A 23,206-nucleotide genomic window follows, 5' to 3' on the forward strand; every position below is an offset into this window, starting at 1 on the left:
TCCACCAAAATCAAATGAAAACTTAAGTCCACACAAAACCACCACCTAAATGTTTACAGCAGCTTCACTTGCAATTGTCAAAAAATGAAAACACTAAGATTTCCTTCAATAGGTGAATGAATAAACAAATTTGCAGTATAGCTATGCAATGGAATACCGTTCAGTAATAAAAAGAAATGAATTATTCAAAGCTACAAAAAGACATAGAACAACCTAAAATGCATATTGCTAAGTGAAAGAAATCCATTTGAAAAAGCTAAATACTACATTCCAAATTCATGACATTCTAGAAAAGTCCTAACTATGGAGATGGTAAAAAGATCAATAGTTGCCAGATATTCTGAGTGAGGAGGGGAGCGGGTGAACAGGTGGAACCCAGGGGATTTTTAGAGCAGGAAAACTATTCTGTATGATACTGTAATGGTAGATGCATGCCATTATACATTTGTCCAAATCCCTAGAATGTATAATACAAATAGTGTAATACATTCTATCTAATGTAAACTACCGACTTTAGTTAATAATGTGTCAATATTGGTTCATTAACTACTACAAACATACCATAGTAATGCAAGACGTTAATAATAGGGGAAAACGGGAGTGGAAGAGTGTTAGGGAATATATAGGAACTCTGTACTTTCCACTCCATTTCTCTGTAAACCTAAAACTGTACCTAAAGAATTTTAAAATAAAGCCTGTTAATTAAAATAATAATTCTATCTAAAAAAAGCAACAAGAAACTTAGGAAGCTATATTACAAAACCTGTATAAAAAAATCTATGGTCAAAACTACAAAATACTGGCCAGGCGCGGTGGCTCACGCCTGTAGTCCCAGCACTTTGGGAGGCTGAGGCAGGTGGATCACTTGAGGCCAGGAGTTCAAGACCAGCCTGGACAACGTGGTGAAACCCTGTCTGTATTTAGTATATACTACTATATTTCATATACATACATATATACACACACACCACAGTATATCTAATCTTCAGACTACATTTTAGTAGTATACTAAAGTACTAGGATTTATGAAACATCTTGTAAGCGACTTACTTTTTTTTTTTTTTTTTTTGAGACGGAGTCTCACTCTGTCGTCCAAGCTGGAGTGCAGTGGTGCGATCTCGGCTCACTGCAAGCTCCACCGCTTGGGTTCACACCATTCTCCTGCCTCAGCCTCCCAAATAGCTGGGACTACAAACGTCCGCCACCACGCCCGGCTAATTTTTTGTATTTTTAGTAGAGACAGGCTTTCACCGTGTTAGCCAGGATGGTTTTGATCTTCTGACCTCGTGATCCACCCGCCTCAGCCTCCCAAAGTGCTGGGATTACAGGCGTGAGCCACCGCACCCAGCCTGTCAGCAACATACTCTTACGTGGTCAGGGGAAAAAATGTTCTTTGTATTGTACTTGCCAAAAAGGCACAGAAAACACTATCCACTTAATCTGTAATACTTATTTTTATCTTATTTCTTTATAATGTTGATCTCTGGAAATAACTGGATCCTATAACTAAAAAGTAAATTATAAATAAAATTTATGTCTTTGGGCTTACATCTTCAGATCCCTTACTTTTATCAGTGAAAACAACTAATCTCAATGTCATAAATTTGTCTGTTCTACCTGTTGTACTTTTTTTTTTTTTTTTTTTTTTTTGGTAGAGACGAGGTCTCACTATATTGCCCAGGTTGGTCTCAAACTCCTGGGTTCAAGAGATGCTGCAGCCTTGGCTTCCCACAGTGCTAGGATGACAGGCATGAGCTACAATGCCCACTAGTTACATACACATTTTTAGAAGAACTGTTCATTATTAAAGTAAGGGAGCCAAAGCAAAATACAGTGGCACTTTGATTTTATTTGCCTTCCAGCTCTCTCACTCATTTACTCTCATTGTATTTGTTCTATGATTTCATCAACCTCTGAGGACCCTCAACTCTCTAGCAGCCTCTTCCAGTCTTCTGACTTTCTTTAGTATAAAACAAAATCCTTACATGGCTTAAGGTCATTCCAGATCTGGCACTTGCTTACCTCTTCCGCTTAATTTCTGTTAAACTGTTCCCTTACATTTTATGTTAATGAACATCAAACTTACTTCAAGGCTTCCAAAGGGCCCTGGACCTGGATCCCCCTTTATCTCTGCTCTTCATTATGTTAACTTATGCTCATATTTAGTTTTCACCTTAAATATCTGTTTCCCAAAACAAGCAATTACAGTGCCCCTCTTATGTACTCCTTTTAGTTAACTCACCATAACAGTAATCACACTGCACTGTTTGTTTGTTTTGCTTGTTTACTCTTGCTTGTTTACTCTTGTATTAGCTCTGTGAAGGTAAAAACTGTTGTCACATTCACCATTTTATTTGCAGGGCCTAGCATGGTAAGTTCCCAAAGACTTAGTGAATAAAACACACACACACACACACACACACACACACACACACACTCACTTACACATGAAAATGAGTTCTCAATCTTGGTTTTCAACCAATGAACAGATCTCATAAGGCTAAAAAAATCCAAACTCCAGACATCATAATTCTTGCCATCATTCTGAGTAGAAAGAAAAAGATAATCACAAGTACCATGACTACAGTACCTGTCACAAGTACCCTGCAAATAAAATGGTGAATGTGACAACCTTCACCAAGCTACTAGAGCTACTACACAAGTAAACAAGCAATTACAATGCATTGTGATTAGTGCTATGGCGAGTTGCTAAAAGGAGTACATAAGAAGGGCACTGTAATTGCTTGTTTCGGGAAACAGACATTTAAGGTATATCTTGCCCTAATTATGTGCCATGTGTTACCATTGTGATCACTGTGAAAAGGCAACAGTCATTAGAAGACTATAACCCAAATTTTCACCCATTTTAAATGGCATAAGAGAACATCAAAAGATGAAAACTTATAGCCAAGAAACTGATTTTGGCCAGGTGTGGTGGCTCATGCCTATAATCCTAGAACTCTGGGAGGTCAAGACAAGAGAATTGCTTGAGCCCAAGAGTTCAATACCAGCTTGGTCAACATACTGAGACCCCATCTCTACAAACAGACACTTTTTTTAAATTAGGAAGGTGGCACATGCCTGTAGTCTCAACTACTTGGGTAGCTGAAGCAGGAAGATCACTTGAGCCCAGGAGGTCAAGGCTGTAGTGAGCTGTGATCACACCACTACCCTCCAGCCTGGGAGACAGACAGACCCCGTCTCTCCCCAAAAAAGAGGTCGGTAGGTTTTGTTTTAGATCCAATTCTAAGTATTCTTATCTGGGTGCTTTCTGGAATTGTCAATAGTCAGCTCCTCTTTCACTTTTCCCTGGCGATGAAGAAACAGCCTATTTACATAGGCACAAAGTAGGTGAGAGGTAGAAAAATCAGGCTAGAAATCTGCAATTTTATTCTCAGCCTCAATATCAATTTACTTCTCTCCACTTGATTCACCTTCTCCAACAGGAAAAGGGCCATATGTGAAATGTACTGTATCTTGTACAAGAAAAGAAGATTTAAATAACTGTTTAAAAAAAAAAAAAAAAAAGACTGGGTGTGGTGGCTCATACCTGTAATCCCAGCACTTTGGAAGGTCAAGACAGAAGGACTGCTTGAGCCCAGCAGTTCAAGACCAACCTGGGTGATGTGGTGAGACCGTGTCTCTCTAAAAAAAAAAAAAAAATTAGCTGGGCACGGTGGTGTGTACCTGTAGCCCCAGCTGCTTGGTAGGCTGAGGTGAAAGGATCCCTTCAACCTAGGAGTTCGAGGTTGCAGTGAGCTATGACTATGCTACTGCCTGGGTGACAGAGAAAGACTCTATCTCAAAAAAAAGGAAAAGAGGCTGGGCACGGTGGCTCACGTCTGTAATCCCCAGCACTTTGGGAGGCCGAGGCAGGCAGATCACAAGGTCAGAAGATTGAGACCATCCTGGCCAACATGGTGAAACCCCATCTCTACTAAAAATACAAAAATTAGCTGGGTGTGGTGGCACGTGCCTGTAATCCCAGCTACTCGGGAGGCTGAGGCAGGAGAACCACTTGAGCCCAGGAGGCAGAAGTTGTAGTGAGCCGAGATCGCGCCACTGCACTCCAGCCTGGCAAGAGAGCTAGACTCCATCTCAAAAAAAAAAAAAAAAAGGAAAAAAGAAAAACATACATACATATGCATTTTATTTTATTCACTTTTTTTTTTTGAGACAGTCTCGCTCTGTTACCCAGGCTGGAGTGCAGTGGCACAATCTCGGCTCACTGCAACCTCTACCTCCCGGGATTCTCCTGTCTCAGTCTCCCAAGTAGCTGGGATTACAGGCATGCACCACCATGCCCAGCTAATTTTGGTATTTTTAGTAGAGATGGGGTTTCACTTTGTTGGTCAGGTTAGTTGCGAACTCCTGACCTCAGGTGATCCACCTGCCTCAGCCTTGCAAAGTGCTGGGATTACAGGTGTGACCCATCGTGCCCAGCTTACATACGCATTTTTAAATACTATTTCTACATAAATGAACCTTCAAGAATAACAGCAATTACTGAAGGAGTTTGGATAATTTCCAGGTGTCAAAAAGGAAAAATACAAACCACTACATTTATTCAAAGTGTTCCTAGTTCAATCAACAAATATTTTGTGAAGCCAGGTGTGGTGTCACACACATGTATTCCCAGATACTTGGGAGGCTGTGGTGAGAGGCTCACTTGAGCCCACGAATTCGAGGTTTACGAGCACGATGATCAGGCCTGTCAATAGCCACTACATTCCACCCTGGACAACATAGTGAGAACCAGTCTTCTTAAAAAATAGTTTAAAAAAAAAATTGTCGCTGGGTGTGGTAACTCACGCCTATAAAAATTAGTCAGGTGCAGTGGTGCATGCATGTAATCCCAGCTACTCGGGTGGCTGAGGCACGAGAATTGCTTGAACCTGGGAGGTGGTGGTTGCAATGAGCTGACATCGCACCACTGCACTGCAGTCTGGGCGACAGAGTGAGACCATGCCTCAAAATCTCCTTAAGTTGATAAGCAACTTCAGCAAAGTCTAAGGATACAAAGTCAATGTGCAAAAATCACAAGCATTCCTATACACCAGTAACAGACAAACAAGAGAGCCAAATCATGAGTAAACTCCCATTCACAATCGCTACTAAGAGAATAAAATACCTAGGAATACAACTTATATGGGATGTGAAGGACCTCTTCAAGGAGAACTACAAACCACTGCTCGACGAAATAAGAGAGCATAGAAACAAATGGAAAAACATTCCATGTTCATGGATAGGAAGAATCAATATCGCGAAAATGACCATACTGCCCAAAGTAATTTATAGATTCAATGCTATCCCCATCAAGCTACCACTGATTTTCTTCACAGAATTGGAAAAAACTACTTTAAACTTCATATAGAACCAAAAAAGAGTCCGCATAGCCAAGACAATCCTAAGCAAAAAGAAAAAAGCTGGAGGCATCAGGGTACCTGACTTCAAACTATACTACAAAGCTACAGTTACCAAAACAGCATGGCACTGGGACCAAAACAGAAATATATAGACCAATGGAACAGAACAGTGGCCTCAGAAGTAACACCACACATCTATAACCATATGATCTTTGACAAAGCTGACACAAACAAGCAATGGGGAAAGGATTCCCTATTTAATAAATGGTGTTGGGAAAACTGGCTAGCCATATGCAGAAACCTGAAACAGGACCCCTTCCTTACACCTTATACAAGAATTAACTCAAGATGGATTAAAGACTTAAACGTAAGACCTAAAACCATAAAAATCCTACATAAAAACCTAGTCAATACCATTCAGGACATAGGTATGGGCAAAGACTGCATGTCCAAAAAACCAAAAGCAATGGCAATAAAAGCCAAAATTGACAAATGGGATCTAATTAAACTAAAGAGCTTCTTTCTGCACATCTAAAGAAACTATCATCAGAGTGAACAGACAACCTACACAACGGGAGAAAAATTTTGCAATCTATCCATCTGACAAAGGGCTAATATCCAGAATCTACAAAGAACTTAAACAAATTTACAAGGAAAAAAACAAACAACCCCATCAAAAAGTGGGCAAAGGATATAAACAGACACTTGTCAAAAGAAGACATTTATGCAGCCAACAAACATATGGAAAAAATGCTCATCATCACCGGTCATTAGAGAAATGCAAATCAAAATCACAATGAGACACGATCTCACGCCAGTTAGAATGAAGATCATTAAAAAGTCAGGAAACAGATGCTGGAGAGGATGTGGTGAAACAGGAATGCTTTTACACTGTTGGTGGGAGTGTAAATCAGTTCAACCATTGTGGAAGACAATGTGGCAATTCCTCAAGGATCTAGAACTAGAAATACCATTTGACCCAGCAATCCCATTACTGGGTATATACCCAAAGGATTATGAATCATTCTACTATAAAGACACATGCACACGTATGTTTACTGCGGCACTATTCACAATAGCAAAGACATGGAGCCAACCCAAATGTCCATCAATGATAGACGGCATGAAGAAAATGTGGCACATACACACCATGGAATACTATGAGGCCATAAAAAAAAAGATGTGTTCATGACCGTTGCAGGGACATGGATGAAGCTGGAAACCATCATTCTCAGCAAACTAACACAAGAACAGAAAATCAAACACTGCATGTTCTCACTCATAAGTGGGAGTTGAACAACGAGAACACATAGACACAGGGAGGGGAACATCACACACTGGGGCCTGCTGTGGGGTGGGGGGCTAGGGGAGAGATAGCATTAGGAGAAATACCTAATGTAGGTGAAGGGTTGATGGGTGCAGCAAACTACCATGGCACGTGTATACCTATGTAACAAAACTGCATGTTTTGCACATGTACCCCAGAACTTAAAGTATAATAATAATAATAATAATAATAATTTTTAAAACGTAAGAAAAAAATCTCAAAGTAGTTGTTTACTGCTGGGAGCCAAAAAAAAAAGAAGAAAAAGAAAAGAAAAAACTCAAAAACCAAGAACATTTTTTGTTTTAATCTTAAAAATAAAAGTTAGAAGGCTGTAGGTATATGGCAAAAAAAAAATTTTTTTTTAATAACTATTCAGTGAGTGCCTCCTTTGTGACTAAAACTGGGTTATTCCACTGAGGATATAACAGTGAACTTGACATATATAGCTCCTCTGCTCACAGAACTTCTAGTGTAGAGAGGGCCTCACCAACACATGAATAAAAAAACCACAAATCAGGACCATGCTACATATCAAAGATCTGCTAAACTAAGAATTACGGTGAAATCAAAGAGGAAAGTTTTATTTTATTCATATTTAGAGATGTGTTCTTGCTATGTAGTCCAGGCTGGAGTGCAGTGGCTCTTCACAGGTGCGATCACAGTGCAATGCAGCCTTGAACACATGGGTTCAAGAGATTCTCCCACCTCAGCCTCCTGAGAAACTGGGATTACAGGCATGTGTCACTATGCACAGCATGGAAGAGTTTTAGACAGAGGGGTGGGAAGCTTTTTATTAGAAGACACATTTATTTAAAAAAATGTTTTTAATTGTATGTTGACAATTTATAATTATATAAATGTAAGGGGTACAAAGTAATGTTATAATTTATGAATATAATGTATAATTAAATCAAGCTAGTTAACATATCCATTACCTTAAATACTTAACATTTTTGTGGTAAGAATATTTGAAATTTATTATCTCAGCAATTTAAAAATGTACAAAAACTATCTTCACCACACTGTACAACAGAATTAAAAAATATATATATTATATATATCCCTTAGCTGAGATTTTGTACCCTTTAACCATGGTCTCTCCACTTCCTCAACCCTCTAGTCTCTGTATGCTTCTATGAGTTCAACTGTTTCAAATTCCACCTATAAGTGAGAACACACGGTGTTTGTCTTTCAGTGCCTGGCTTATTTTACTTAGCATAATAAAATATTCTCCAATTCCATCCAAGTTGCCACAAATGACATAATTCCTTCTTTAAGGCTGAATATGTATATGTGTGTGTGCATGCGTGTGTGTGTACATTTTCTTTATTGATTCATGTGCTGAACACTTAGGTTGATTCCGTAACTTGGCTATTGTGAATAATGCTACAATGAACATAAGAAAGCAGACATCTCTTCAACAAATTGATTTCAAATCTTTTGGGTAAATACTCAGAAGTAGGATTGCTGCATCATGTAGTAATTCTATTTTTAGTTTTTTGACAAACCTCCATACAGTTTTGCATAACAGGAGATACTAACTTACATTCTCACTCTGTCAGATGGCAATTATAAAAAAAAAAACTAAAGATAACAAGTATTGGTTTGGATGAGAAGAAAAGGGAATCCTTGTACATTGTTGTGAAAATATAAATTAGAAGCTACATTTAAACAGTGTCCTCAAGGAAGAGATAGAGCCAACCTTGTCAAGAGCTAGGGAACACAGTTTCCAGACAGGGAAGAGCAGTAGCCTATTAAGAAAGGCTTTTGGTGAAAGAAGACCAGCAACGCAGGGATTACAATGAGCAAAGTGAAGAGGTAGCAGAAGTCCATTGTTCAGGATTTTATAGGTCGCTGATATTCCAATAAGAACCCATTTAAGAAGGGAACTGACATTTATGCTTAAAGGGATTTAGCTTTCGAAAAGCATTTACATTTTCTAAACGATTGACTCTAGGTGCTGTGTGACCTATTCAGTGGAGTCAAACTGGAATTACTTGCCTTAGTAAAGGCAATTATTCCTTTTCAAAGAGGACACTGAGACTCAGAGAATTATGTTCACTGACTAGGTCACACTGTCAAACATAGCCAGAGGAGTCCAAAGCCTGAGCCCTCCTCCCTTCTGCCACACCAACCAAATGATCCTGCTTGCCCACTCACTTACCCATTCATTCCAACTGAGCCAAAAGTGCACTGGCCTCACAACTGTCTCCCTAAAACAATCTTTTTTTAAATCTGTGCAGTGATTTTAACATGTCCACAAATTATTTTCAAAGGAGCTAATTCTCCTTCCCTTGAGTGACTTAAAATTTCTTCTAACACACTGAACGCTCTTCCTCACTTGAATACTGTATTTATGCCCCCTTTCTGTGGCAAAATTTCTCCATGGGTCAAATCTATATTTTTTAAAAATGGCTTTATTAAGATATAATTCACCTACCATAAAATTTATCTATTTAAAGCACACATTTGGGTTTTTTTTGTTTTTTTAAGATACAGGGTCTCGCTCTGTTAGCTACGCCCGAGTGCAGGAGCATGATCAGAGCTCACTGCAGCCTTGAACTTCTGGCCTTTAGCAATCCTCCAACCCCAGCCTCTCAAAGCACTGGGATTAAAAACATAAGCCACTGGCACTCAGCTTTGCTTTTTAAAATAAACAAAAAAAAAAAAACAGAAAAAGTTAAGGCAGGTTGGGCGCAGTGGCTCATGCATGTAATCCCAACACTTTGGGAGGCCAAGGTGAGCTCATCACTTGAGGCCAGGAGTTCAGGACAAGCCTGGAAAACAGGGCAAAACCTGTCTCTATTAAAACTACAAAAATTGGCCGGGCGCGGTGGCTCAAGCCTGTAATCCCAGCACTTTGGGAGGCCGAGGCGGGTGGATCACAAGGTCAGGAGATCGAGACCATCCTGGCTAACATGGTGAAACCCCGTCTCTACTAAAAATACAAAAAAAAAAAAACTAGCCGGGCGTGGTGGCGGGCGCCTGTAGTCCCAGCTACTCGGAGGCTGAGGCAGGAGAATGGCGTGAACCTGGGAGGCGGAGCTTGCAGTGAGCCAAGATCGCGCCACTGCACTCCAGCCTGGGTGACACAGCGCGAGACTCCGTCTCAAAAAAAAAAAAAAAAAAAAAAACTACAAAAATTAGCCAGGCATGGTGGCACACGCCTGTAGTCCCAGCTACTTGGAAGGCTAAGGCAGGAGAATCACTTGAACCCAGGAGGCAGAGGGTGCAGTGAGCTGAGATCATGCCACTGTACTCCAGCCTGGATGAGACAGCCAGACTCTGAAAAAAAAAAAAAAAGAAAAAGAAAAAAAGTTAATATAGCTTGTCTATCATAAAGGGAGGAGACCATCCCTCATATTGTCTTATGCCCAATTTCTGCCTCCAAAGAAAAAAGAAGTAAAAACTAAAAGGCAGAAATGAAATCCACAGGCAGACAGCCCAGAGCTGCGCCCTGGGCCTCATAGTTAAAAATCAACCCCTGACTTAACTGCTTGTGTTATCTACAGATTCCAGACATTGTAAGGAAAAGCATCGTGAAAATCCCTGTCCTGTTCTGTTCCAATTACCCACGCATGCAGCCCCCAGTCACGTACCCCCTGCTTGCTCAATCGATCATGACCCTCTCATGCGGACCCCCTTAAGAGTTGTAAGCCCTTAAAAGGGACAGGAATTGCTCACTCGGAGAGCTCGGTTTTTTGAGACCTAAGTCTGCTGATGCTCCTGGCCGAATAAAGCCCTTTGGTGTCTGAGGGGTTTTGTCTGCAGCTCGTACTGCTACATCATAATTCGTATTATTGTTATTATTATGTCACAGCCTTTAGGGACGTGGAACTTTTTTTTTTGAGACGGAGTCTCACTCTGTCATCCATGCTGGAGTGCAGTGACGGGATCTAGGCTCACTGCAACCTCCGTGTCCCAGGTTCAACCAATTCTCCTGCCTCAGCCTCCTATGTAGCTGGGATTACAGGTGTGCGCCACTACGCCCGGCTAATTTTTGTATTTTTAGTAGAGACAGTGTTTCATTCACCATGTTGGCCAGGCTGGTCTCAAACTCCTGACCTCAGGTGATCCACCAGCCTCAGCCTCCCAAAGTGCTGGGATTACAGGCATGAGCCACTGTGTACAACCTAAAGTTTTCCATAGAGTTTTTGTAGAGTCTATCAGATTAAGTTCCTTTTAAATCCTATTGTGAAGCTTTTCGTATTGTGAACTATTAGTGAATATTATCAAAGACTTTTTTTGTATCCATCAAAGTGATAAGGTTTCTCTCTTTATTTTTGTTAATGTGGTGAATTACATTTCATCTGTTTTTACTTGTTGATTTGTTTTGCAACAGGGATTCATTGTGTTGGCCACGATGGAGTTCAGTGGTGTGATCAAAATTCACTGCAGCTTTGAACTCTTGGGCTCAAGTGATCCTCCCACTTTGGCCTCCCAAGTATAGCTGGGACTACAGGGGCATACCATCACACCCACCTAATTTTTAAATTCTTTCGCAGAGACTTGGTCTCACTATGTCCCCCAGGCTGGTTTCAAACTCCTGGCTTCAAACAATCCTCACACTTTAGTCTCCCGAAGTGCTGGGATTATAGGCATGAGCCACCACATCCAGCCTCATGTCTGTTTTCAAAATAATTTTTCAACTGGGATATTTCAAACGTGGTCTATCTTTAGCCTACAATTACTGCAATTGTTTTTTCTTGAGTTTACCTGGTAAATAATATCAGTTTCTCTAGTTAGTTCATTCATTTCTCCTGACAAAGATGGACAGGAAGCCAGGGGCTTAAGCAACTGCTATATAGCTGGGAAAAGGATTTTGAGACTGCTGCCAATTTTCTCACCTAATGACCTCACTTCTAAACCTTATCCAACTTAGGTGGGGAGTTCTTCCAGGTAAAAGTAAGTCAACTGTGACTTACTTTTAAGAGCTTTTATTAAAGAGGAAGGACATATATATTTATATACATATTTTTACAAATAAATTAATCATGTATTTTTTTTATGGCTTTGTTGTTGTGGCCTCAAGACACAACTGAATTACATACCCAACTAACTTTCTTCTTCCCGTGACGTATCAGTAGGAGTTTCTAAACTTTATGTGGTTCTAACAACAGTGTATGGTTAAAAAAAAAAAAAAAAAAGCTGCAAATGATTTTCTTTCCATCTGGTATAAATAATACTGTTTCTGAAAGACATTTCTAGAAATTTGTGGCATGAGATTAGGGCAGTCACCTGGTTTTCATCACTCTGAAGTTTTGTTACTGATCCTTTGGTATTATTGTTTTTTGGTTAATTCATTGTATCTCATTATTTTGGGAGGGAGGTAGGTTTGGAGGGCTGCTGGGTGTAAACTAGTCCCTTTCCTTCCTTTTTCCTTCCTTCTTTCCTTCTTTCTTTTTCTCTTTCTTTCATTCATTCATTCTTGACAGGCTCTCACTCTGTTGCCCAGACTGGAGTGCAGTGGCATGCTCTTTTTTTTTTTTTTATTTGAGACAGAGTTTCGCCCTGTCGCCCAGGCTGGAGTGCAGTGGTGCAATCTCAGCTCACTGCAACCTCCACCTCCCAGGTTCAAAGCAATTCTCCTGCCTCAGCCTCCCAAGTAGCTGGGATTACAGGCGCATGCTACCACGCCTGGCTAATTTTTGTATTTTTAGTAGAGATGAGGTTTCACCATGTTGGCCAGGCTGGTCTTGAACTCCTGACCTCAGGTGATCTGCCCATCTCGGCCTCCCAAAGTGCTGGGATTACAGGCATAAGCCACCGTGCCTGGCCAACATGATCTTGGCTCACTGCAACCTTTACTTCCCAGGCTCAAGTGATCTCTGGCTCAGCCTCCTGAGTAGCTGGAACTACAGGCACACACCACCACACCAGGCTAAATTTTGTACTTTTTTTTTTGAGACAAGGTTTTGCCATGTTGCCCAGGCTGGTCTCCAACTCCTGGGCTCAAAGTGATCCACCTGCCTCAGCCTCCCACACTGTTGGAATTACAGGTGTGAGCCACAGCGCCTGACCTAAACTTACATTTATAATATCATCTTTTCCAGAGAACTATTTACTTTGGACAAATGTTTCTAATGAGGTTCAAATTTACTGTGATGCTGGATAAAACCTGGTATCACCCAGAGTCTCACATGTTAGACTCTGAGCTGGTTTCTCACTACTTAATAAAATTTTTCCCATTTGATTTTTTTGTCAAATTACATGTATTACTATTATTAAAATGCATCTACTCTCAAAGGATGACAGACATTCTGAGAATATTCAAAGGAAATATACCTTTTTTTTTTCCCAAAAATGCTTTGAGTAGCACTTTTAGAATAAGTGGTTTCTTGAGGTGATTGCTTTATGGAAGCAATACTTGCCTGAATTTTAAATTACTATAAGCTTATTTCAGTTAGTTGAATTTGTTTTGTTTTGTTTTGAGACAGAGTCTCCCTCTGTTGCCCAGACTGGAGTGCAGTGGCACGATCTCGTTCACTGCAACCTGCGCCTCCCAGGTGCAAGCAATTCTCCTGCCTTAGCCTCCCGAGTAGTTGGGATTACAGACCCATGCCGCCACACCCGGCTAATTTTTTTTGTATTTTAGTAGAGATGAGGTTTCACCGTGTTGCCCAGGCTGGTCTTAAACTCCTGAGCTCAGGCAATCCGCTATCATGGTTCACCCCCTGTATGCGTGTTACAGACATAAAATGTAATACCTTTATCTTGAATAAAGCATAAAAGAAAAATACTGCTTGTATAAAACAAATGACTGTCTAAGTAGACCAGGGCTTTTTTTTTTTTTTTTTTTTTTTTTGGAGACAGGGTCTCACTCTGCTACACAGGCTAGAGTGCAGTGATGCCTCAGCCTTCTGGGCTCAAGCAATCCTCCCACCTCAGCCTCCTGAGTAGCTGGTAAAACAAGTGAGCACCATGACATCTGGCTAATTTTTGTTTAGTTTTTGGAGAGACAGAGTCTCACTATGTTTCTCAGGTTGGGCTCAAGCGATCCACAGGCTTGGCATCCCTAAGTGCTGGGATTACAGAGTGAGCCACTGCACCCAGCCCTTTTTCTTATTCTCTAGATAATTCTACCAAAACAGGCACACATCAAAAAAACAAATGCATTAATGAAGAGGTTACAATGCTCAGAAGTACCAGATATTGATTCTTTACTGGGAAGGTGTAGAGTGGCAAAGTGAATAGTGGGTGTCCCACCTAACAGGCACAGCTATTTCTGCTCCTATTGTATTTTGCCATATAAAAATATGGGGCCAGGCACGGTGGCTCATGCCTGTAATCCTAGCACTTTGGGAGGCCGAGACAGGCGGATCACTTGAGGTCAGGAGTTCAAGACCAGCCTGGCCAACATGGTGAAATCCTGTCTCTACTAAAAATACAAAATTTAGCCAGGTGTGGTGGCAAGTGCCTGTAATCCCAGCTACTTGGGAGGCTGAGGCAAGAGAAACGCTTGAGCCTGGGAGGCGGAGGTTGCAGTGAGCTGAGATTGCGTCAGTGCACTCCAGCCTGGGCTACAGAACAAGGCTGTCTCAAAAAAACAAAAAGAGCATGGGTCCCATGCAATGTTGCCAGCTCTGAGTTTTCAGAAGTTGCTTAACACTGAAATTTTAATAAAATCTCCCAGTTTTTATATATTGGCAATTAATTTTTTAAAAATTTTAAACACTGTCCACACCACCAGTTTGTAACCTCTGGTCTCAAGTTCTTAAAGTGAAATATGGCTTTTAAAATCTTTAGCGTAAGTGATCTACATTGCCAAAAACAAAGGTGGGAATTCACAAAACACAAAGGAAAATACCCTGTTTAAGATAAAAAGTATCAGGGCCGGGTGCGGTGGCTCAAGCCTGTAATCCCAGCACTTTGGGAGGCCGAGATGGGCGGATCACGAGGTCAGAAGATCGAGACCATCCTGGCTAACACAGTGAAACCCCGTCTCTACCAAAAAATATAAAAAACTAGCCGGGCAAGGTGGCGGGCGCCTGTAGTCCCAGCTACTCGGGAGGCTGAGGCAGGAAAATGGCGTAAACCCAGGAGGTGGAGCTTGCAGTGAGCTGAGATCGCGCCACTGCACTCCAGCCTGGGCGACAGAGCAAGACTTCGTCTCAAAAAAAAAAAAAAAAAAAAAAAGATAAAAAGTATCTTGTTCACCCTACAATACAAATTTGTAATATAAAAGCAAGAGTATGAGATATTTATAATGCTCTCTATAGAGAAATTCAGAATAGTATGATTAGTATTGGTAATGAGATAAGTTTAATTCATTTCTGTTTCTTATTCAAGAGAAAAATTCCAATTTTTCAATTTCATATACAAAAAAATAACAATTTAATGTATTATTTAAGGAAATGAGCATCACATCACATAAGAAAATAACAGCTTATTCTCCACTGAAATAATAAAAGCTTTTTTTTTTTTTTTTTTTGGAGACAGGGACTTGCTCTGTTGCCCAGGCTGGAATGTAGCAGTGCAATCATGGCTCAATAGAGCTTCAACCTCCTGGGCTCAAGCAATCCTCCCGCCTCAGTTTTCCCTGCAGCTGGAACCACAGTCACACACCACCATGCCCAGTTAATTTTTCTATTTTTTAGTGGGGGAAGAGACTAGGTTGTGCTATGTTGCCCAGGCTGGTTTCAAACTCTTGGGCTCAAGCGAACCTCCTGCCTCAGCCTCCCAAAGGGCTGGGATTACAGGCACAAGCCATTGCACCCAGCATAATTAAAGCATTTCTATGACAGATAGTTTTATGATATAAAGAGAAATGGCCATAATATACCATGCACAAAATTAATAAAAATCTATGGGCTATTCGCTAATATGAAGACAGCTGCTTCTGATATTGTACTAAATTAAGGCCATGAACACGCTAAGTTTAAAAGTGTCTGGTCAAAGAACTAACACCAGTATTAATAAAGTTTTCTAATTATGAAATGGCCATATTGTTAAATTTTCCTTGAGCAAGACTTTCCTCCACCTAATGAAAGTAGAGAAGAATGGAGGGAGTTAGAGTTATGATTTTGGACATAAAGCCTGAATTATTTTTCTATAGTTCCCACTAAGCTACTGATAAACCACAGAAGGCAATAACAAACCTCACAAGAGTGCCTGGTAGCCTCTAATTGGATCTTATCTAACATTTTACTGTATTTTTTTCTTTTTTCTTAACTAAATTACTCTAAGTAGTAAATATCTTTTGCCTTCTGAAATCAGTATTCTATAATATGTAATATCCTCCTCTCATGGAACATAAAGTCTTATTATAGCTTGAATCTTCCCATATTCATTTCTCTTTCCTAGTTTTGTGCATGAAATACCCACAAAGCAATTTGGTTATTTCTCCCAAAGCTGTTCAACAGCTAAACCTTTTTCCCTTCAAGCACATACTATACTCTCAATTGGTACATGCAAAACAAGTTTTCTCTCTCTCTCTCTCTCTTTTTTAATACAGACAAGGTCTTACTACATTGCCCAGGCTGGTCTCGAACTCCTGGGCTCAAGCAATCCTCCTACCTTGACTTCCCAAAGTGCTGGTATTACCAGTGCGAGCTGCCATGTCTGGCCCAAAGCAAGTTTTTTTTTTTTTTTTTTTTGAGACGGAGTCTCGCTCTGTCGCCCAGGCTGGAGTGCAGTGGCCGGATCTCAGCTCAATGCAAGCTCCGCCTCCCGGGTTTACGCCATTCTCCTGCCTCAGCCTCCCGAGTAGCTGGGACTACAGGCGCCAGCCACCTCGCCCGGCTAGTTTTTTGTATTTTTTAGTAGAGACGGGGTTTCACCGTGTTAGCCAGGATGGTCTCGATCTCCTGACCTCGTGATCCGCCCGTCTCGGCCTCCCAAAGTGCTGGGATTACAGGCTTGAGCCACCGCGCCCGGCCAAAGCAAATTTTTAATCTCATTTGGTACGTGCCAGGCACAGAGGCTCATGCCTGTAATCCCGGCACTTTGGGAGGCCAAGATGGGTGGAACCCTTGAGCCCAGTAGTTCAAGACCAGCCTGGGCAACATGGCAAAACACTGTCTCTAGCAAAAAAATAAATTAATTAAACAATACAAAAATTAGCCAGACATGGTAGTGCGCATCTATAGTCCTAGCTACTCAGGAGGCTGAAGTGGGAGGATCACTTAAGCCCAGGAGGCAGAGGCTGGAGTGAGCAGGAGACTGTGCCACTGCATTCCAGCCTGGGTGACAGAGGAGATCCTATCTCAAAAAATAAATAAGTAAAACAAAGTCAGTTTTTATATAATTTAAGATAGAGTTCACTTTAATCATAGCGTTGTAAAATGCATTGCACTTTTACATTCCTCTTGTTTTTTGTTTTTTTTTTCTTTTTTTTCTTTTTTTTTTTCCCTCGCTCTGTTGCCCAGGCTGGAGTGCAGTGGCACAATCATCTCACTGTAGCCTCAAATTCCTGGACTCAAGCAATCCTCATGTCTCAGCTTCCTGAGTACCTAGGACTAGAGGCTCACACCACTATGCCGGGCTAATTTTTCCTTTTTCCTTTTTGAAAAATGGAGTCTCAGTATGTTGCCCGGGCTGGTCTTGAACTCCTGGCCTCAAGCAATCCTTCTGCCTTGGCCTCGCAAAGTGCTAGGATTACAAGCGTAAACTACTACAACCAGCCTCCTCTTGCGTTTGCGTGGTATTTACTGGCAACTTGAAAAGCTGTGGTTTAGGCCGGGCGCGGTGGCTCAAGCCTGTAATCCCAGCACTTTGGGAGGCCAAGACGGGCAGATCACGAGGTCAGGAGATCGAGACTATCCTGGCTAACACGGTGAAACCCCGTCTCTACTAAAAATACAAAAAATTAGCCGGGCGAGGTGGCGGGCGCCTGTAGTCCCAGCTACTCGGGAGGCTGAGGCAGGAGAATGGCGTAAACCCGGGAGGCGGAGCTTACAGTGAGCCGAGATCCGGCCACTGCACTCCAGCCTGGGTGACAGAGTGAGACTCCGTCTCAAAAAAAAAAAAAAAAAAAAAAAAAAAAAAAAAAAAGCTGTGGTTTAAGATCTGCTATGACATTGAATATAATTACTATTCTTTTATTTAACTTTTGTCCAGTCTCAAAAAAATATTTAATTACTGACTATACTTAAAACATATAAACAATTTCACCCATCCAATTAAAATCTTTAAAGTTATATTTACTCCCCTCTTTCCTTCAAAAGGCCACTATCCCCTTATCTTCTCACTCTATAGCTATGTGGAAATGCAAAAGGAATACTAGTGTTCTTAAAACGAAGCCTCTGTTTTCCCAGCTGATTTTACTGTTCTCTAAAAATAGTTCACTTTAAGACATCTGTCACAGTGTAGAACAGTAACAACTATACCATCTAAATCTTATTGGGCCTTTATGCACCAGGTATACTTTAAATGATTTAAATATATTAATTCATTAAATCCTTCCAGAAGCTACCTTATGGATAGTAATACTGTTACTGTAATTCTCACTTCACAGATGAGGAAACCAAGTAAGGTGCGTAACAAAACTAGAAAGCAGTAGAGGCTTTGACACTTTTGTCAAGTGAATACTTGACAGCCTGACTCAAAAGCCCCTGACTTACTCTACTATGTATTTATAAACACTACACTGATTACCCAAACTTATAAATACAGAAGCACATGGTTGTCCTATGTGATGGTTAATACTGAGTGTCAACTTGATTGCACTGAAGGATGTAAAGTGATGTTCCTGAGTGTTTCTGTGAGGCTACTGCCAAAGAAGATTACCATTTGAGTCAGTGGCCTGGGAGAGGCAGACCCACCCTTAATCTGGGTGGCACCATCTAATCAGCTGCCAAAATGTGTAGAATAAAGCAAGCAGAAGAAGACAGAAAGAGCAGACTTGCTGAGCTTCCAGTCTTCATCTATCTCCCGTGGATGCTTCCTACCCTCGAAGAACATCGGACTCCAAGTTCTTCAGCTTTTGGTCTCTTGGACTTACACCAGTGGTTTGCCAGAGGCTCTCAGGCCTTCGGCCACAGACTAGAGGCTGCACTGTTCGCTTCCCTACTTTCGAGGTTTTGGGACTCGGACTGGCTTCCCTGCTCCTCAGCTTGCAGATGGCCTATGGTGAGTCTTCACCTTGTGACTGTGTGAGTCAATTCAGCTTAATGAACTCCCCTTCATATATACATATATTCTATTAGTTCTGTCCTTCTAGAGAACCTAATACACCCTAGGACCACATATTCTTGTTGCCTAATTATAAAGGAACTTCATGAAATTTATTTTATGGTTCTTAAGAGTCACTGCTGCCGGGCGCGGTGGCTCAAGCCTGTAATCCCAGCACTTTGGGAGGCCGAGACGGGCGGATCACGAGGTCAGGAGATCGAGACCATCCTGGCTAACACAGTGAAACCTCGTCTCTACTAAAAAAATACAAAGAACTAGCCGGGCGAGGTAGCGGGTGCCTGTAGTCCCAGCTACTTGGGAGGCTGAGGCAGGAGAATGGCGTAAACCCGGGAGGCGGAGCTTGCATTGAGCTGAGATCCGGCCACTGCACTCCAGCCTGGGCGACAGAGCGAGACTCCGTCTCAACAACAACAACAAAATAATAAATAAATAAAAAATAAAAAAAATTAAAAAAAAAAAAACAGTCACTGCTGACTGTGCAACAAATGCACATATTATCACAAGAAAATTTATTCTTTTAGGGAGTAAGTACATTTTCATGTATAAATACATTCAAGTTTTCATCAATAGAATGCTACTAAATTAGCTTGTATTGTACAGTGAAATTATTACCATACAGTCCGGTACTCTGTAATGTGTTAGCAGGGTAACTACTGAACACGTAAAAAGCATCTGAATCATGAGAACTTGATTAATACAGGATTTAATAAATAATTCTTTTGTTGTTTTCAGTATTTGTGATATCTGGGCAATGGACACTTTTTCCTGTAATCATCCCCTATAGCTACACAGTAATAAAAGTATATTTTAAGGAGAATTGAGCAACATAATTTCAAGTGGTTGTTAGTGATATTTTACCTTCACTGGGATATAGCTTCAGTTACATTACCTCACTCATAAGCAGCATAGCAGGCATCCAATTGAATTCTATAAATGTATATGCTCAGTTTTCAGATTCATCTTTCATTATTTTCAGTAAAAATAACTCCAAATTCTATTAATTGGAGAAGGTATAGGTGGTGAGCTTGCCTAAAAACTAATGCACATATCCTGACAGTTAGTACTGCCTTATTCTCATATTATAATGGCTTACTTACTCCATACCAAGAGAAACTCTTACAGCCCCAGAATCACAAAAGATTATATAATCATTTCTACAACAAATTTACTAAAACAGCAGAGAAGTAGATTCACAACTACTTTAAATAAAGGTTTTAAAAGCTCCATAATTATAACTACCTTTAACTATTATAACTTTAGGCCTTAAATCACATCTCTAAATTTTTACAGTAATAAGACAAGCATCTTTTAAGTGCCTACTGCATACCAGTCACTATACAAGACACTTCACCTGGACTATCTTAACAACTATCCTATGAAAGAGGTATGATTATCACTTTACATGAAAGAAAAGAGTAGAGAGGATAAGTAATTGGCCTAATACTACACAGCTAAGAAATGGCAGATCATGTGAGACTACTATGTACACCTCTATGCACACAAACTAGAAAATCTAGATGAAATGGATACATTCCTGGAAACATACAACCCTCCTCACTTGAATCAGGAAGAAACAGAAGTCCTGAGCAGACCAATAATAAGCAATGAGATTGACTCTGCCATTTTTTAAATGCCAACAAATAAAAGCCCAGGGCCAGACAGGTTCACAGCCAAATTGTACCAGACACTCTGAGAAGAACTGAGGTACCAGTCCTACTGAAAGTATTCCAAAAGATTGAGAAATAGGGAAGCTTCCCTAACAGAAAAAGTATAACAAAAAAGAAACTAGAGACCAATATCTCTGATGAACATAAATTAAAAATGCTCAACAAAATACCAGCAAACTGAACCCAACAGCACATCAAAAAGATAATTCACCATGATCAAGTGTGTTTCATCCCAGGGATGAAGAAATGGTTCTACTTACACAAGTCAGTAAGTATGTGATCCACTACATAAACAGAACTTAAATAAATATATATATATATATATGATCATCTCAATAGACACAGAAAAAGCATTCAATAAAATTCAGCATCCTTTTATGATAAAAACCTCAACAAACTAGGCACAAAAGGAACATACCTTAAAATAATAAAAGCCATATGTGACAAACCACAGCCAACATCATACTAAATGGGAAAAGGTGAAAGCATTCCCCCTAAGAACTGGAATAAGAAAAACTGCCCAGCTTCACTACTTTTATTCAACACAGTATTGGAAGTCCTAGACAGAGCAATCAGGCAAGAGGAAATAAAAGGCATCAAAATTGAAAAAGAGGAAATCAAACTGTTTGCCAATGATATTATATACCTAGAAAACTCTAAAGACTCTTCCAAAAGACTCTTAGATTTGATAAATTCAGTAAAGTCTCAGGTTACAAAATTAATGTACATGAATAAGTGGCACTGCTATACAACTAATAATGACCAAGCTGAGAATCAAATCAAGAATTCAATCTCTTTTACAACAGGTACAAAAAAATTTTTTTTTAAATGAAATACCTAGGCATATATATAACCAAAGAGGTGAAAGATCTCTACAAGGAGAACTACCAAACATTGCTGAAACAAATCACAGACAACACAAACAAATGGAAATACACCCCATACTCATGGATTGGAAGAATCAATATTGTGAAAATGACCATACTGTCAAAGCAATCTACAGATTCAATGCAATTACTATCAAAATACCAACACTGTTTTTCACAGAATTCAAAAACACAATCCTAAAATTCATATGGAACCAAAAACAGAGCCTAAATAACCAAAGCAATCCTAAGTAAAAAGAACAAAGCTGGAGGCAATCACATTACCTGACTTCAAATTGTATTACAAGGCTATAGTAACCCAAATAGTATGGTGCTGGTATGAAAATAGATAAACAGACCAATGGACCAACCAATCCTCAGCAAGGCATACAAAAAACAAAATGGGAAAAGGACATGCTATTCAATATACGGTGCTGGGAAAACTGGAGAGCCACATGTAAAAGATGAAACTGGATCCCTGTCTCTCACCACATATAAAAATCAACTCAAGATGGATTAAAGACTTCAGTCTAACACCTGAAACCATGACAATTCTAGAAGAGGTCAGGCGCAGTGGCTCACGCCTGTGAGCACTTTGGGAGGCCAAGGCGGGTGGATCATGAGGTCAAGAGATAGAGACCATCCTGGCCAACATGGTGAAACCCCGTCTCTATAAAAATACAAAAATTACCCCGATGTGGTGATGCATGCTTATAGTCCCAGCTACTCAGGAGGCTGAGGGAGGAGAATCGCTTTAACATGGAAGGCAGAGGTTGCAGTGAGCTGAGATCGCACCACTGCACTACAGCCTGGTGACAGACCAAGACTCCGTTTCAAAAAAAAAAAAAAATTCTAGAAGAAAACCTAAACCTAGGAAAAACTCTTTTGGACACTGGCCTAGACAAGGAATTTATAACTGAGACCCCAAAAGCAAATGCAACAAAAACAAAAATAAATGAAACCTAATTAAACGAAAAAGCTTTTACATAGCGAAAGAAAGAATCATCAGAGTAAACAGACAATCCACAGAATGGAAGAAAATAGTTGCAAACTGCATCCAACGAAGGACTAATACCCAGAATCTACAAGGAACTCAAACATATCAGCAAGGGGAAAAAAATCCCATCAAAGAGTGGGCAAACCTGTAATCCCAGCACTTTGGGAGGCCGAGGCAGGCAGATCATGAGGTCAGGTGATCGAGACCATCCTGGCTAACATGGTGAAACCCCGTCTCTACTAAAGAATTTAGCCGGGCATGGTGGCGGGCGCCTGTAGTCCCAGCTACTCGGGAGGCTGAGGCAGGAGAATGGCGTGAACCCGGGAGGCGGAGCTTGCAGTGAGCCAAGATGACGCCACTGCACTCTAGCCTGGGCAACGGAGTGAGACTCTGTCTCAAAAAAAAAGGGGGGGGGGGCAAATGACATGAATAGATACTTCTCAAAAGAAGATACACAAACGGCCACCAAAATATGAAAAAATGCTCAACATCACTAGTCATCAGAAAAATGCAAATTACAACCATAAGATACCACCTTATCCCAGGCAGAACGGCTATTTAAAAAAAAAAAAAAAAGACGTTGGCACACATACAGTGAAAGGGAAAACTTATACACTGCTTGTGGGAATGTAAATTAGTACTTCTATGGAAAATACTATGAAGATTTCTCAAAGAACAAAAAGTAGGCGGGGCACCGTGGCTCATGGCTGTAATCCTAACACTTTGGGAAGCCAAGGCAGGTGGATCACTTGAGCTCTGGATTTCGAAACCAGCCTTGGCAACATAGTAAGACTCCGTCTCTACAAAAAAATACAAAAATTAGCTGGGTGTGGTGGTGTGTGCCTGTAATC

General features: G+C 40.5%; 1 protein-coding gene across 11 annotated transcripts in view; it reads right to left on the bottom strand.

Annotated features, from left to right (window-relative positions):
- CSNK1G1 (casein kinase 1 gamma 1) overlaps positions 1–23,206 on the bottom strand; it is a 224,109-nt gene that overhangs the window by 142,993 nt on the left and 57,910 nt on the right. For 2 of the 11 annotated variants that reach the window (XM_077939563.1, XM_077939565.1), the window contains exon 1: positions 9,134–9,982. The exons of the other annotated variants lie outside the window; for them this stretch is intronic. The gene's annotated coding sequence lies outside the window, so the exon portion shown is untranslated. Of the gene's footprint in view, positions 1–9,133; positions 9,983–23,206 lie in introns of those variants that run through there. 11 annotated transcript variants of the gene reach the window in all.

Source organism: Macaca mulatta, chromosome 7 (genome assembly GCF_049350105.2).
Source record: "Macaca mulatta isolate MMU2019108-1 chromosome 7, T2T-MMU8v2.0, whole genome shotgun sequence".
NCBI classification, from domain to species: Eukaryota; Metazoa; Chordata; class Mammalia; order Primates; family Cercopithecidae; genus Macaca; species Macaca mulatta.